The sequence below is a fragment of the Meleagris gallopavo genome, chromosome 11 (assembly GCF_905368555.1).
Source record: "Meleagris gallopavo chromosome 11, MGAL_WU_HG_1.1, whole genome shotgun sequence".
Classification (NCBI taxonomy): domain Eukaryota; kingdom Metazoa; phylum Chordata; class Aves; order Galliformes; family Phasianidae; genus Meleagris; species Meleagris gallopavo.
In genome coordinates, this window is record NC_139414.1 from 5,416,258 (window position 1) to 5,433,518 (window position 17,261).

A 17,261-nucleotide genomic window follows, 5' to 3' on the forward strand; every position below is an offset into this window, starting at 1 on the left:
ATGTTTTGTGTTTCTGTGCCAACCACAACACTTGTCATACATCTTTGTCAGCTCCTGAAAAGCTGTGCTAGAGCTTGCTCAAAGTGCACACAGTTTAATCTCTGTGCATGCTTAAGACCTGCATGCTTAAAAAAAAACAAGTAAAAAATGCTCACTTGGGAAGGGAAATTTTACAAAGGCTGTCACAAACAGATTTGAGTAAATCTCATTGGAGATAGCTAAAAGTATGTCTCTGACCCTTTTCAAGTGCTCCAAAATGAAGCTTCTGCAGTTTTAGTACAGTTATGAGAACATTTTAAAGTGCAGAAAGCCACATATTTAGTCTAAATAACATTAAGAAGAATAATTTAAAAAAAGCCAGTTTTTGTTGAAAGCTTTCATGAATTAGAATGCCAGCAAAGCTTTAACCCAGGGAAGTTTACTTGGAATTAGAAGCAAATTAAAATTGTTTTTTATAATTGAAATTGTCCAATGTTTTAAATTATAGGAGTTGCTACTAATGTAAAGAAAGGAAGATATGTATTTCTACCCAAATATTTTTTCCTAAGCTCCATATTAGTAGCCTATAGGACTTTACTTTTTGGAATCAGATTTACACATCTGCAAACATAAAACTCTGCTTGAAATGCCTGTGATTATTGTAAATTGTGAAAAGATTAAACATGAACATTTTGTTTGACAAATTGGTTTGGTTCCTGCACTCTGTGCTGCACTCTGAGTAATGAGTTCTGGTGCTGATGGAGGTTGAAAGAATTTGTGTGAATAGCTGGGATCACGTGAAACTGAGCACCAATTTTAAATATCCAATGGAAATCAAGTGTATATTAGTGTGTATTAGTCATTTCTGTTTCTCTGATATAAAAAAGATATTTATTGCTTTCAGGTATCTTTCCTTTTTAATTTTGCTATATTTTCTTTGTTTTTGGAAGTGTGCTACTTTTCCCCAATCTTTTGAGAAATATTAGCATTAGTTACTGGGAAAAGGGAAAAATATCTGATTGTCTATTTTTCTGTATATGTAACTCTTCCCTCTGGCCTTGGTTTCATAGCATAATGTGGAATCTAGAAATCCTTAAGAGGCTCAAATGCAAATAATAGTTTCTAATCATTACAGGAGTGACCGCCTTCATGGAGTTTTAATAGGGGTCAGTGTAGTTAGAATGGAGAACACAAATTAAAAAGGGATATTTAGGAAAGTAAATCTTTGAGTCTGTAGGATGTTGTTAAGTACACTGAAATCTTGTATTGTGAGTCAACAACAGTCCAACAATTGGCAAAAAGGAAGATTATATCTGCTGTGTGTGTCAAGATGCACTCCCTTTTCCCTTTTGTAAGCAACTCCCCATTGATTTCCAGGCAGTTTGCCTATATAATCAAAGCATCTCAAGAACAGCTGAGTTATAGGATTGAATGGGTTTCCATCAGGATGTGGCATAAGAGATCACAATGAGTTTAGATAGGAAGTGTTGTGGGAGAAAAGGAAGCTTTAAAATGAACTCTTAGGAAAAAGTATTTTATAAATCTAATTATTAAATCTAGAAGTGTTCATGAAAATGCTTGTGGCACCCCTACGGTGCTTCCTAATTGGCTCCAGTGATAGCTTCAGCTAGTCCAGGGGTGGGTAGATAGGGATAACATGTTGGGCTCACCCTGAGCATTGAAACTGCCATTTTAAGAGATTCTCTTTTACTTCTGCTGTGAGTTTTGTAAATATCAGCTTATGCTGTGGCTGGTAAATTCATTTAAGTAAGAATGATATTTTCTCTTTCAGTGCTTAGTTATTCTCTCTTTTCCTATCGTGAGTTTAGTTTATGCTTGTCTTTGTGAAATTACTCACTTCTCAAGGTGGATATAATGTTTGGCTCTGCCTAAAAAACAGGGAATAATGCAGTCTGTCCTAGTGAAACGAAGTCATGACGTTGCAGTACCAGAGAGTTATTAGCTCTTCATAGCATCCAATATATAGCTGGTGCCACAGTTTATGTAGGCAGATAATGTGCTTTGTTTTGCAACCTTTGAGTCTAATGGAAGCTCAGAGACGCTTCTGGATTGACCATATTAACTAAAGCGCTATTTTGTTGTTTGGAAAGGTTAGGAAACTAAATTCTCAACTTCGTCACCCATGGAAAAATACTGTGATCTTTCTGTGCCAATTGCAGAAAACATTGCCTAAGGATGTAATACAGAGAGCAAAGAAGAAAGTCCCAGCACTATTGCAAAGACTGATATAGTCATTATTCTTGCTGCAGAACATTACTGTTGTATTTTGTACCAATGTTTTAAACATTCTTTTTCCCACTTTGAGAATACAAGGTCTTCAAATCTCCTGTTATAGTCTAGATTTGGTCTGAAATGCATTTATTTTAATTTGGTTAGGAGCAGAATGATTGCCCCCCCACTTCTGAACATTTGAACATTTACACATCTTTGAGGAGTCCGAAGAGGGAATCTCCCATATTATTTGGAATGAAAAATCACCTCAGACTGTCATGCAACCCAAGATCTTTTTTTCCATATACGATTTGGACTCTAGACAAGAGCAAATCTTTCCAGTGGAGAATGAAATTGAAGGAAAATACTCAGGAACCAGGTATCCACTGGTTCATTTGTGAGAGTGGCTTAGGGCCAAAGGTGAAAAGGTCTTTAAAGCTCCCCTTCCACCTTCAGCCACCTGCTCTCCTTTGTAACCCCGGTCTCAGTACCTTGGTGTATCACAACTATGTCATGAGGAGCTCCCAGCTCACTCACGATTCTGATCACGTGTCACACTTCACCAGAAAGAGTTTCCTCTGTACATGTCTGAGAGGAAACCCCTTACTGCTGCACCCAGTTATTTGATACCAACCATCAAGTACTTTGTTGCTGATGACACATTGTGAAGAGTTTCTGACTGCTTCTTGAAGAAAGTAAAAGCACAAAATTACCAATTAAAAAATTGGTTTTGGAGCCAGGAGACAAAGTTCAAAAGGGCTCAAGGGAATAGTTTCATTACTGTTGAATCTGCAAAGTCTTCCTCACCTAATCTTCTAGGCAGCATCACCTGTATGCTGTGTATTTAACACAAATACAAAGAAATTGGAACTGCAATTGTTCATTTGTCTCAAGATAATTTCTAGCTAGATTAGTTCAAAAATAGGAAATGGAAAAGAAAGCATTTGAATGATCACACACAGCTTGGTTTAGGATTTCTTTGCAATCATCCTAGATTTGTAACACCTATATTTTATTTTGAAGAAAATTGACTTCTGGATTATCATATTAACCAAAATTAAAGCATAGAGAATAGAAATGATTGAATTATTGATATACATTTGTGACAGCCCTCCAGCATAGAAGTCTGATACTGCCACGTGAATACAATAATGTGAAACTGAAATCTGTATGTAGCTTTTTGTAATATCCCTGATAATCTTTAATTATCAGCACTACACCTCACTTAGAATAGCAGATTTAGAGAGCTCAGTATGGCAGAAACTTTAAACTAGCTTTTGTTATGGAATCCTTATGTTATTTTTTTACATCTTTAAGCACATAAATTCTGGCAGAACAATGTAACATGTTCCATGTTTGTCTATGTTTTATCTCTTTTTTCAGTTCCATTTTGTCCCATTCTTTTAACGTCCTGCTTTCTGTTCTCGTGGAGCCACTACTTGCCTCTCTGGATGCTCAGGAGAGTTATCAGAAAAGGACCATAGTTTTGACTTCTCAGTGGTCTGTGGAGATTACCAAATGCAGCTCTTTACCTTGAAAATGTTTGCTGATAGGGTCAATAGCAATTTTATTTTATTATTTTTTATTTTCAGTGGCATTGTCTAAAGACTTGGTCTATCTATATTGCTATAGCAGTAGGAGCTCTTTTGGGCTTTAATTGAAACATGAAACAGGTAGTGAGGTCGAGAGCAGGAAATCAGGCACACCTAGAGCTCTGAGGGAGAGTGAAGCAGCAAGCTGGGGAGCTGCTCTGTGTCTTTCTGGGAGGACTGTGGCCCAGCTAGGTGCAAGAAGCATTGCCCAGTGCTGAGCTCTGCACTCCTTGTGCACTGCTGTGTGGCACAGCTGGGCAGTGCCTGCGCTTCTCTGAGATCCAGAGTGTGTGCCAGCAACAGCTACCCAGGGAAGGGGAAACCGTGGCTGCCTCCAGCATCAGCACTTGTTTTTTTTGTTGCCTCTGAGGCTGTGCACAAAAGGAGTTATTTTGCCTGTGCTGCTGAGAAGTTTGTAACTGCTGTTATTAGAAAAACAGGTGAAACTTTTTATCTATCACAAATAGGCAACAGTGCTGCACCAGAAGATCATGAAAATCACCAAAGACACTCCTACTACCTATCGTCTAGTCTTGGCCATCCACCTACCAGTTGTAAAGGCTCTTGAGTGCGCTGTCTAGGGCAGTTATAAACTGGCAGTCTTGGACCATAGTGGCACTCCTTCACACCATTTGGAGTCGGCTGAAGGCTCTTAATTCCTCACCTTTGTGATCAGTTATTTACCAAGCTGTCCTGTCCACTGATCATGCAGATGATGATTTGCTATGAGGACTAAGGAGTTCAAATTCTTCTGGATAATGCTGAAAGATTAGAAGAGTGGCCAATAAAATCACCATGCAAATATTTATATTTAATTACTTAAAAAAAAAAAATAGAAGAAGAATTTGCGGAAACAGGTAAGTCATCTAGAGATTGGGAATTTCCATCTTCTCCCTGCAGTGAAGTTTCTCCTGATGTCTTCATTTAGATGTTGTTTCTTTGAGGTATGCTACTCTTGAGAAAGCAGGAAGGTCTGAGCAGAGGACCACAACACCTAGCATGTACAAGAACAGGAGGCAACTGCACAGAAGTCACGTGTTTCATATTGAGTCATGTCCTTTAAAATCATGAAGAATCATTACAATCACTTAGCTGAGTTAACAACTAAATATTCTGTTTCTACATCTAGAAACGAGTAGATTCTTCTTTTTAATTTTTTTTATGCAGCTGGCCTCACATTAAAGATGTTGGCTGTTTAAGATTTTCTCAGCTTTCTTGGTAATCAATTCCAATAACTAATTAATTATTAAAAAAAAAAAAAAAATCTTATTTCCAGTGTCAGCACTTGGCAGTTTTCCTGTTTTTGTCTGCAAAATTAAATGGCCTTATAATTTCCTCAGGTTGATACTACCAAAGTGATTCCAGATTTAATTAATGTGTTTTGACAAAATTAATAGACTGAATTCTTACTTGGTCTGTGCAAAACACATTTCTTGGTTCTCTAGACATTCTTGCAGCCTCTTCATAATCCCTTTGCAGTATTTCCATGCCTTTTCATCTCATGGACACGAGTACTTGAATACCAGTGTGCTAGAGGCAATGTTGCTAGATATTCCACAGGTGGGATCTCCCCCCTAATTCTTCTTACTTGGTGTTCACCTCTCTAATTCCTGCTCATTTTGCTAAGAACACCACTTCTGCGAGATGGTTTTCTTTCCACCGGAGGGATGGTCACTGATGGCAGATGGGACAGCCTGAGATGTGCTCAGGCAGCTGCTCTTTGCTGGTGCAGGCACTGCTGTCGGTGGCTCTCCTCTGCCTTCTGAGAACACTATTGGTTTCAGAATGGTTTTGCTGTGTGGTCACATTCAGGGCACTCAAACCTATTTTTGAAAAATCTGTGAAAAGGTACTAATGCCTTTCTGAAGAGACAGTAATTGCGAAGCTTAATTAAATGGTTGACAGGATGTTTCTAAATCTTTCAGTAGAAAATTCTATAGTATAATTAATAGACAGTGTGGTTCAGATTCTCCTGCATCCGTAAAGAATCTATGGAAGTAGGTTGGAAAGGTGAGAATGAGACAAGGATTTTCTTGAAAAATTTCTCCATCTTTGAATGCATAGCTTATTTTACTTTAAATAATTAGCTATGAAAGTTCCTCATTAGTATTGTATTAATAGGCCCTGCTGATAAATAATGTGTCTATATTCCATATTTGCCTTTTTAGCTTGACTGTGATCTCTGATGTTTGAGACTATTCACTTATTTTCTGTTAGATTTTTGTGAGGACATCTCATATCTTCCCCTTCTCCTCCTTCCAAGTCATTTTTGTTCATTTGATCCCTCATCTCTTTCTTTTCTGACTACTCTGTGACTCAGTATGTAGGCATTACTTTTGTTTTAATATAAAGATTGAATGAGAAGTTGAAATGAGAAGTAATCAATCTGAGTGTGACTTTCTCTTTTTAAAATGCAGCACAATATAATAATCCCTGTTTTAAATGGCCCATATGCTGACATAGCACACACTTTTTCCTCTTGATATAATGGGTGACATATACATACATTTCATATATTATTTTTTATAAATCTTCCTTCTGTCTGAATTATAAATTTCACATGTCTTGAAATAATTAACTTGTTACATATGCTGCTACCTTTGCAAAACATTCATGTTTGGTAAGTTGCATTATCTTTAAGGGAAGATGCCATTTACTGCACACACAGTTGAACAAGGAACAAAATCATTACAAAAAAGACAAAAGGGAAACAGAAAAGCTATTTGTTAGCTGTAATAAGAGTAGTAGATGTTAGCAACTGAGTAAGGCCTTCTTTAAACTCAGGAAGTAGATTAAATATGGGGGAAAAAAAAACCCACTGCTTAAAATGGTATATACCAGAAAATAACAGTACATAATACCATCTTTTGTTATAGAAAAGCAAATAGCCAAAATCTCTCTTCATGTAAACAAAGGAAGCAAAGACACTATAATGCCATAATAATATCTGAAATATCTATGCACTTTCCTCAGTGCCACTGGCTCTGCATCTCTGGACTCCTCATGGCTCTTGTCCCTACGGCCTATTGGTAATGGTAAGCTGTTCCCCAAACAGTGCCCTCACAGTTTGGGAGACTCTGACATGGCATAAGCCAGCAAGGGGTCATGGAGTGAGCAAGAAGTCAAGGAAATCACCGAATATCTGTGCCTGAGCTCATCTCCTGAACCTGTTTTAATCAGGAGTGTAGCTGAGACCAGTGAGATCCACTGCTTGATCTGTATCTGATTGGATGATCTGCACCCCAAAGTAACCGGTAATAAATGACTCATGGCAAAGCCTCTTAAAAAAGGCTGATTCACCTCTTTGCAAATGTTGTCTTGAGAAATAAGTTTTAGAGTTTGGTTTTCTTTATTTCACACACATGGCTTGATTGATTAAGATGGATTTCTTGGCTTAGCTGAATGTTCTGGATTTTGTTCTGAGCTTTTGTATGTCTGGCTTAAGGTGAAAGTTGAGGAAATTCAAAGTAGTGATATTGTGGGTTCCATGGGTCTGAAATGAGCCCCGTCCTTTTAATTACTCATACCACTGCAATAAATAATTTCTATGAATTAAATGTTTTTGTTACAATAGATAGATGTTACGGAGCACGGTGTGAATTTAAAATCTAAAATATCAATAGAGTTCTCTTAGAAAAACAATGTTTTTTTTTAATTTTTTTTCCTCAGAAGCTTCAAATAATCAATACTTAATTATGCAAAATAAAACTTATAACATTAAAGCTATAATATCATTTGCGTTGTTTCTTTTGTGATAGCTCAGCAAGTTCACCCCACATTGTCTTCACATCTGAGAGGAAGCATCGTGTATTCTGTTCTATGAAATCAGCCTTGCTTCGCAGCAATAACTCCCCGTAACTGTGAGACCAGCTAAGATTTTTTTCAGTAGAAGTTCTCTTACTGCTTGTACTGCTCTCTTACAGCTCTCACATACCTGTGATGGCTGTACAAAATCTTTGCATCTTTATGTAGTTTTCCACAAGACCTACTAGCAATAGCTGAGGTGTTTGTAGGCAATTTAGCACCAAAAGTAGCAATGACCTTTTACACAACGAAAAGAGATATATTTGAGGACTCTAGCAGCATTCAACATTACAAGTTCTCAGCTATTTTCTAAACTCAGTATACTATTACTCTCTCTGTGGTCAAATTTCATAGCACTTTTACGTGTAAAGCTGTCCTTGATATGGAAAGATGAATAACAGTTGCAAAATTCAGTCTTAATTTCTTTTCCCATTCTCTTTTGATTTGTCATTCTTGAAAGCTAACTCATTAACCTGTGCTCTTCATCAGATACCTTCGTAAGGTTTATATTAATCCGTAAAAACTGTAAATTGCTATCACAGGATGCTGTATTTACAAGACAGTAATTACCTCACATTCAAGACTAATCACCAACCCAGATTTATTTTCTACAAAGCCTCTTCATTGAATAAAATGAAGATACCGGATGATAGACACGTGCTCCCCCCACGGTGTGTGGGGGTAAAAGATGCTTTTAATCTTCCTTGGAAATAATTCAGTCATAAATATATTCCTTGAAAATTGAGCATCCAAATGATAAGAAGTAGGGAGGGAAGGTTCTGCCCTGCTTCTTGTTTCAGGAGGATCCTGAATGAAAAGGGGAGAGATCAGGGAACTGATGGCTGCAGCTATCACCAGAGGATGCTGCAGGGTGTGCTAGGTTCTGAGAAGTTCCCAGGGAAATGATAACATAGCCAGAATCACAATCTGTGCCCGAGACTTACTTTTTTTGATGGAGACTACAACACTATATAGGCACACAAAGGTCTCAGTTCTGCTAATTAAGAGTTTTATTGCACATCTGAGATATGGTAGACTGGTAGATCATCTTAACTCATTTCCATTTGTGTAGAAACATTGCTTTTTCAGATTAACGCTGCAGAAGTAGTAATTATGTTTTTATTTTTTTTTTTGTGAGACATCAGTTTTCTGTCAAAGATTAATTGGTATGACAAGTTATAGATAGAAACAAAATAATGACTTGCACATAATTTCTTAAAGGCTGAAACCAAGGGTATGACGCTGCTTGGGTTACTAGAACCTCTGCTACTGATTTACGTATCTATGTATTTATTTATTTATTTTACAAGGAATGTATTTTGTTCATAATTAATTTAGATTTTTCTTTTTTTTTTTTTCCTCTGAAGAGATTAATTTATTCTACAAAAGCACTTAAAGCATATATAAAATCTCTTTACATTTATTTAGAACATACTAACCTGCTGATGTTCACTAGGGCAAAATGGATAAAGCTGGATAAGCATTAGAAAAAAAACTACCTTCATTTGGATTGAAAATTTAATTCAGGCTGACTTTGTTTAACTCCTGTAAACATTTGGAAATTAAGTTTTAATCACTCAAAGGTTTGTAGAAAGCGAACTTCATATGTACACATTTAAACTGTTAGGTACTAAGAAGATATTTAAGTTATATAGAATGCAAAAATGCTTTTCACCATAAGATTATTAAATCCCTATGCCAGAGCAAATATACGAAACCAATTAAACAAAGCTGATCAATATTTGACAGCACCTTGTACAGCTAGGGTCATAAACATGCATAACTTCATGGGCATGTAAGGAAAGAAATGTAATTGCAAACTCACGATCCATGAATTAGGTCTTCCTGTATGATACCCTTAGTAAAAATAGCTCAGGCAAGGAAAATGGAGGAGAGGGGCCATGGACAGTAGCAAGAATGAATTTTAGAATGGTAAAAATGCCCAGGCTTCCTTATTTTACACTTCCAGAATTTTAAAATATTTAATTTAAAGCAAAATGCACAATATTAATCAGGCTGGTTTTCATTTCCAGAGAGACGTAGATGACATTAATTACGTATCAATAAATTACACTTATGCTTTGCATGAGCGAACAAGAAGTGCTGTGGAAGTCTAACAAATAAAGCTGCACTGCTGAGAAGCTATTGCCCCACTTCTTCACTACACATAGTTCATGAATTTAATTTCAGACTTTGGTTTTACCCCAGTCTAATCCTTTAAATTGAATGACCATTAAGCACTGGAGCACACAAAGTATGATCACATCCTCTGTTTTGAAGTCATTTGACAAGAATCCAGTTCTTGTACTCTGCAATTGCTCCACAGTGCCAAAAAGGCAGGGCAGAGTGGAACAACTAGTTTTGCTTGAAAAATGCACTGGAGCCAAATTGAACTGATGACATATATGCACAAATGGAAAATGTATGTCAAATGTTCTGGATGATGAACCAGTGTATTTGCCTGTACCAGTGGGATGTGAGGTCATTTACTTAAACCAAATGACAAGCTTGTGAGAGGTATTTTGTCTAAGAACTTGGGAACCAGTGAGTCCAGGTGAAAACAATGTAATCTATTTGTACTCAACTTCTGGCTTCACACATCACCCTCACCCTGTATTACCTCCCAGGTAGTATCTGTAGTATCTCAGTACTGGGATGGAAAGCAGCCTGCTATCTTAGTCAGGTCACAGTTGGTTCAGTTGTGACAGTGCACACTAGAGTCCTTTCTTATGCTGTCTTAGAACTCAGCAGAGGTGATGATTCTGTGCAGTACTACAGCTGCTGTCCAAAAGTGTCCTACTGATGCTTTGGAGGCTTCAGTGGGAAGGGCCATGGTGATGGCAAAGGGGTGGTGGCCCTCTTGGAAGAGGAGCTCTGAGCCTTGCTTTCTCTTTCACAGTGGATCTGCATTCACATTGCATTCAGAGCACGGCTACTTGAAGCATTGCTGGCATTGCAAACCTCTGATCAAAGGAAGGAAAAATAATGATGGACTTATTAAAAAATATTTTAGGAAAATCAATCATTCTTATTGATTAACATGGAATGTTAAGTTATTCAAGGCACAGAGCATTCTTTATTGATCCAAGGACATCTGAAATAATTTCACACTGCTTAATTGTTTTTGTAATTCAATCACATCTTTTGCTTTACCTATGAATTGCTAACTACCAAACTTCACGAGCTTTTGAAGAACAATAATTTTTGTATAATGATAATTTTTCATATTACAAAAATTAAGCTGCCGCCCTTTCAAGCTGCGAAGTACTAAAACATAGAAGTTGCTTTGTTATTGCCAGTGATAGATGCAATACAAATGCTAATCATGCTGGGCTACTGCTAAGCAATACTTGCTTGCTGTTTATTGGTGATGAGAAATTTCACTGGGAAATTCGCAGTCTCTGCAGCAAGACTCTAATGAGATAGTAAGAAAATGCAGTTGTCTGAGAAAAAGCTCTGCTGCATTCCCTTTTTATTTTGTTGGTCCATTTATTGCAGTATTTGAGTCACTTAATGGGCTAGTAAACTTGTTTTGAATTCATTGCCTACCACAAGCTTTGCCTGAAATCTGCAACCCTCAAAATAAGAAATTCTCAATTACTCGGAAGACCAACATTCTTCCTGAAAGAGTAGCAAAATTTTATTTTCCAAACCAGGGCATTTTCTTTGATGACATTCTCTGGAAAAAAAATTAAAAAAATACATATGCTTAATCCAAAATCCTATGTTGTGTTGCCAGGAAGTGAGTGGATGAAAAGGGATGATAAGTCATGTAACCTCATTCAAGCAGCAGCTTATAAGCCTTTACTTGCAGTAATGAGAGTGGTAGAAAATGGGACTATTAGGATGCACTGTGTTTCAGTGAACTGTTTCTCCAAGTTACTGGCATCTGTTGACAATAACCAGTAATACCACATTAGCATTAGTCAACGAGGCAGGATAACAATGGGGTACTCTTTAAGTCTTATTCACAAAAATACACCCAAGAAAATCCTTTCTACCTCCTTTGGAATGTTTTGGCCCAAACTACATAATGTATAGGAATAGGTTCCTTGCTCAAGTAGTTTTTATAATAAACCTTCTCATTTGGGGAAATTGTGAACAATTAAGGTAATTATCATTTTCTGTTAAGGGATTAGACCTTCTGATAACTTCAAGCCACTGTGGAGAGCCAAGGCGTAAGTAAGTGAACTGTTGTTCTAGCTACAGTTCCAGTTATCAAACAACAGTGTGAAATACTGCATATTTGAAGGACTCTTTTCTCTGACAAAATCAGTTGCATATTTGTCTTTGGATGTCTTATAGTTTCCCATAAGTAAGAAAAATACTTTTTCATCTGAATCTGTGCTGAAGTGATAGCACTGCATCTAGAATTATTCTAGGATTTGAACTCTTGGGTGGTTTTACTTCATTTAGTTTAGAAAGCCAGATGGATGTGGTCACATATTTAAGAATTCATTTCAACTCTTGGAATGATAGATCTGCTATCTCTCCCCACTGTGATTCCCCACTGAAGTCACTCTGGTCCTCTCAAACTCGTTTTTTGTAAGGGTTTGACTACAATTTATTTTATTTTATTTTATTTCAGGTGATTTTTGTTAAAGTTGAATTTCACAGATTCATGTGGATAGCTATGCGGATGTATTTATGTGTTGAATCTCTCTGATGTAATTTTACCTTTATTTATCATCTTTGGAAATCATTGCATTTCAACAACAGCTAGTTTCCATTCAATTTTTCTGTTCAGCTTTGTGATATGATCACTGTTTAGAAGCACAAAAATCATCATAGTTTCCTTTCTACATACAAGAAGAACACATTCAATGCACAGGAAGCTAGTGCTTTCAGACCAGAAGCCATGAATGATAGAACTGCACAGTGTGAGGTACTGCTGGAAGTACTACTTTAATATCCGGTGATGCAGATATGTTATCTGCCTTGGTCTTTAATGTAATCTAGATTTTTTTCTTTATATTAAATCCCACGTGGAGGGGAAAAAGAAACACCTTACAGGCTCTGTGACTCACTGCACCCAGGTTCTTCTGAATTTCCAGTATGCCTCGAGATCTGCATGTCTTGGATGGCACTTTTCACCTATGTTCCTAATGAAATGATTACCTTCTGTAAATATCAAGTCTTGCTAAATGATCAGCCTGAATACAAGAACCCTCTGCAGCTCAATTCAGACAGAATAAAATGCAAACTGGTTACTATCAGGACATTTTCATTAGAGGAGTGCAAACAAAATTGACAAAATATAAGATTATGTGATTATAATAATCAAGAGAAATTAGACATGGAGAAGAAAGGAAGTTGCTTAAAAAAATGAATCAGAAAGTAAAGAACATCCATTGAAACTAGCTGGTTCAAATTTATCTTGAGGTAAGTTTATAATAACTGGAAAATCCATATCATTTTTTACATTGTCTGGTGTGATAAGCTGATAGTTGAATAATAGGCAAGGCACCAACTACAAGGATGTTAATTTCTATATTAGGATATTCTTTTCCTGCAGAGGTTGTGATTTACTTCATTTCATTTTGAATGTTGTGAATTTGTAAAGGGAATCTGTGCTTGCTCTCTGATGAGTAAGTAGAGGCTAGTTAAGTGTTAGTTTGGAATGTCCCATGTTTGCTATAATTTCACAGTTTGTATACCAGTCAAAATTAATTTAAAATCTCACACTTTGCTCTAAGAACTTTGGGAAATATTAGGAAAATATACAAAAATTAGAAAAAAGTAGGAAAAGAAAACATTGACTAATATGGAGAATATTGAGGGTGAACAAGAAAAATGCATTTTTCATTTAAATGTTCTGGAACATGGGGAAAAGTATGAGAAATGAAAGGCTTCTGAAGAAGGCAAAAGGCATGAAAAGCAGATCCTATGCATGCTTTGTTATGCATAGGATCTTATGGGGGCAGCACTTCTAAAAGTTTTTCAAATTGCATTTTCAGTTGAGTTTCAAAGGTTATGTTGGATATTTATTGTTCTTCCTCTTATACACATTAAAGTGGCCATATTCATATCCCTGCAGGGATTCGTATCTTGCTTAAAGTCTGTACAGAGATGACAGAAGAACACCATGAATTAACGTAGGCTATAAACCTTAGAAGAGGGACCATCTCTAACTTTATCGTGATGTTTGCAGAATGTATGTCCTCTAGAATGGAATGTAACAGAAAATCCATTAGGTTAAAGGAGAATACATGAGGAACAATAAATGCTTTGAAAAATTTAAGAATTTGCCTACTGTGTCTTCAGGTGATGGCATTTGCTTGCAGAACTGACTGCTGCAGTTTTGGTGGCATGTTGAAGGCCTCACTTCCTCTGAATATTTGCTATTACTTAAAGTGCCACCATTCCAGTTCAGCAAGCACGAAGTCCATCCCATACACAGCTGACTGTTACAGCAGGCTGAGGTTTTTGCCTCTGCCTATAGCAAAGATGGTCGCAAAGAAAGGTCTTAGTTCAGCTGCTTGTAACGCAGCACCAATTTCATGATCTAATAATCTGAAGAGAGCATTACACACCCGTGCTTGGCACCCTACATTAAATTTTCAGTCTCAGTTTGATGCAAGTCACTGCATGGGTGTGATCCATCACCTTCCTAATGAGTAAGACTACACTATCACAGACTGATTCAGGTTCTGTGGCCCACTCTGGTAGCTTTGGTCATCCAGTGTTGTACTACCAGCCAAATACAAACTGGTTTGTTGCTTCTGGAGCTCAATTGCAGATGCAGGAAAATAAGAGACATGAGAAGGGTTGTTACCTATTTAATAGCTGGAATGACACTGAGAAGAGTCTCTCAAAATAGACAGAGGAGAATCCTAGCTGTTTTGGAATCTTCTGTTTATGATTCAATATTTTTTCCATTGAAATAATTCTAAAAAAACTACAGTGGGGGTGGGGAGAAGGCAAAGGCAAAACATGGCAGCTTACCTGAACACAGCAGCCAAAAGTTTAAATGCATTGCCGACATTTTTAGACAGTTGTTATAATTGCATTTTTTTCCCCAGTAATCTGGCTGTTTCTGGGCTGTGTTAAAAAGCTGTCATTATTGACTCGTCCTGCCTCGTGATTCCTGCTCTTACAAGAGTTTCTTCCCTGCCCTTCTGAGTGTTTGGCTGGAGACAGCCTGGCTGATGTCTGGCCTCACTTCTGTAAAATCACCTGGGCTAGGATTCCTTGTACTCTGCTGACAATCTCATTATTGCTATGGAAATAAAATGATGATTTCTGCTTCCAAAATCTAATTTAATCATGTAAAATAGCATCTTATATGGTGCTGTCTGCCTTGGATCTTTCATTTAAGGATTACAGTACTTAGCATTTCATCTCATTGAAAATGAAAAAGCAAATACCTAGCAGATCTCATTGGTAAATATTAAAACAGAGTGAGAATCTTGTTTTCATTAAAATCTTTTTTTCATTAAAAGCAATAATAAAGAGTCAAACAATTGGCTGTGGATTCCATCAGAAGACTACCTGAATATGATGCTTTCTTGGTCTTTTTGGATATTCACCACACTGCTGTGCATGGAATCATTCTGTCTGTGAAGGAGGGAGATTAAAATCTCCAAGTAAAACTTTATGGGAAATTTAGGTAGGTGATATCTAAATAGACAGAAAAAAATGGATAAAAGATTACTGTGTTTGCAAAAAACACTGCAAGATTGATAGAGAGAATATGCTGTCAAGGCGTGCCATATAATTCATGCCAAAGAAAGCACAGCCAGGAGCACATGTCCTACCAAACTGCCCTCTTCATTTTCTGCCAGACACAAGTCTTTTATATGGGTGCCCATCAAAAGGCTACTTTTGTGATTAGGTGAGATTAAATTAACATATAACGTGATTTTATTTAGCAATCTCACATTATAAAAACTAAGCAAGGTGCATAAAATGTTTAAAACAAATACTGCTTTTGAAATAGCAACAAAAATCATATGTCCTTTATGGAGCCAAAGTAAGATCAAGGTCTACTGCAATTTAAGAGCACGATGAAAGCAGAGTTTAAAAGCAGATTATACATTAAAGCTTCAGCCATTAGAAATGAGGAACTATTTGCTTACTTTCTGTCACAATGGTTATAATATGTAGGCTTCCATATACTTTCAAAATTTCAATCTGCTTTCTTAAATAGGAATTACAACATCATACACAAGTAATAAGGGACAATGCAGTAGGATGGTGGTAGAGTTGATTTCCAGCAGCTACCTAGCTTTAGTGAACTTCTTAATGCTATTTTAGCAAATATGGGTCTTTGCACACCTCCCATGTGGTTTTTCCACTGCAGAAGAGCCTTTTGTTTAAAAATCTGCTCAAGGATCACAGAAGAGATTTATTTATTATTCAGATGGCTCATTTATTAAGAATAAATAATTTAAATATATTTTATTCTGCTTAGTGCATTAGCAGTTGCAGCATAAATGGAAAGAAATGTTTGTATTTAAATTCATGTCTGGGACTGTTTGTTCTATTCAACTTGATGGACACCCTGCTTATTTATTAAAAGCTACTGACCTAAGTCTCTAGAGAAATACCTGCAAACTTCTAGAGAGGCAATGAAACCTGTGGTAGCAGTGGCAAAGTGCTGCAGCATTTTGTTCCATTCTTCTAACACTTAAGGCAGGTTTAACACCATGAAGCATAAGAACAACTAAGCAGGAAGACCCTAGGCCTAATTCAAACTTGCTGTAAAGAAAAGATAATATCAATATCGTTGTTAATTTGGTGCACATGAAAACCATTACTTTATATGACTAGCAGAAATAAATCCTACTTCCATTCTACCAGAAAAACGGATGCTTATTATTTCTTTACCCTGTGATTGCAAACCAGACTTTAATATATCGTATTAAAATACATGCTTCATAATGCTATGTTTTAAATCCATTTTCTTCTTTAAAACAGCATGCACACTCCATTCCTCTCCTCTCTCTGTGCTTTTCCAACAGAAAAACATATTGCCATTTTCTTTAGCAATAAATAAACTTCTCCTAAGTGCAATCAAATCTAGATTCCTGCGGCTATATACTCATTTTAAACTATAAATTAGGTTTAATATTGTATAAATCATGGCGTTGGGCACCCAGTAAGACTGTATTTCCCCCTTCTAGTGTTATGCAATATTCTAAAATAAAGCAATAAAGAATATAAAACTGTTTCTATAAGGAACGCTGCAGTGGGGCTTGTTGCAGGATCTGAACTGTCTATATTAATGCACTGGAAACTCAGATATGACTGAGCTTTTCAACTTTTCTTATGTTGAAAAAGAGTTTTTTTTTTTAAGATTTCCATTATTTTTAATGATTACATTTTTGTTAGTTTTAGTTAAGTGTAATTCCCTTAATAAGTACGACCATTTGGTACTGGAACGTGGAATGTTCCTGCTAAACTGTCACTTCTTTATTACTTAGAATAACTGATATTCACCATGATATTATTAACTTATTTGGAAAACACGATTATCACAGTGGTTAAAAATCCCACCTCACCGTCCCTGTAGGGAGACAGGACTGACCCTGCCCTGGAAGCTACTGAAGTTTCTTCAGCAAACGGTCTCTCAGGGTTAAATCCTCTTCTCCACCAATCTTGAATTTACACTGGGGAAATTATGATAAAAATAATCTTTATGGCTTCAGACCG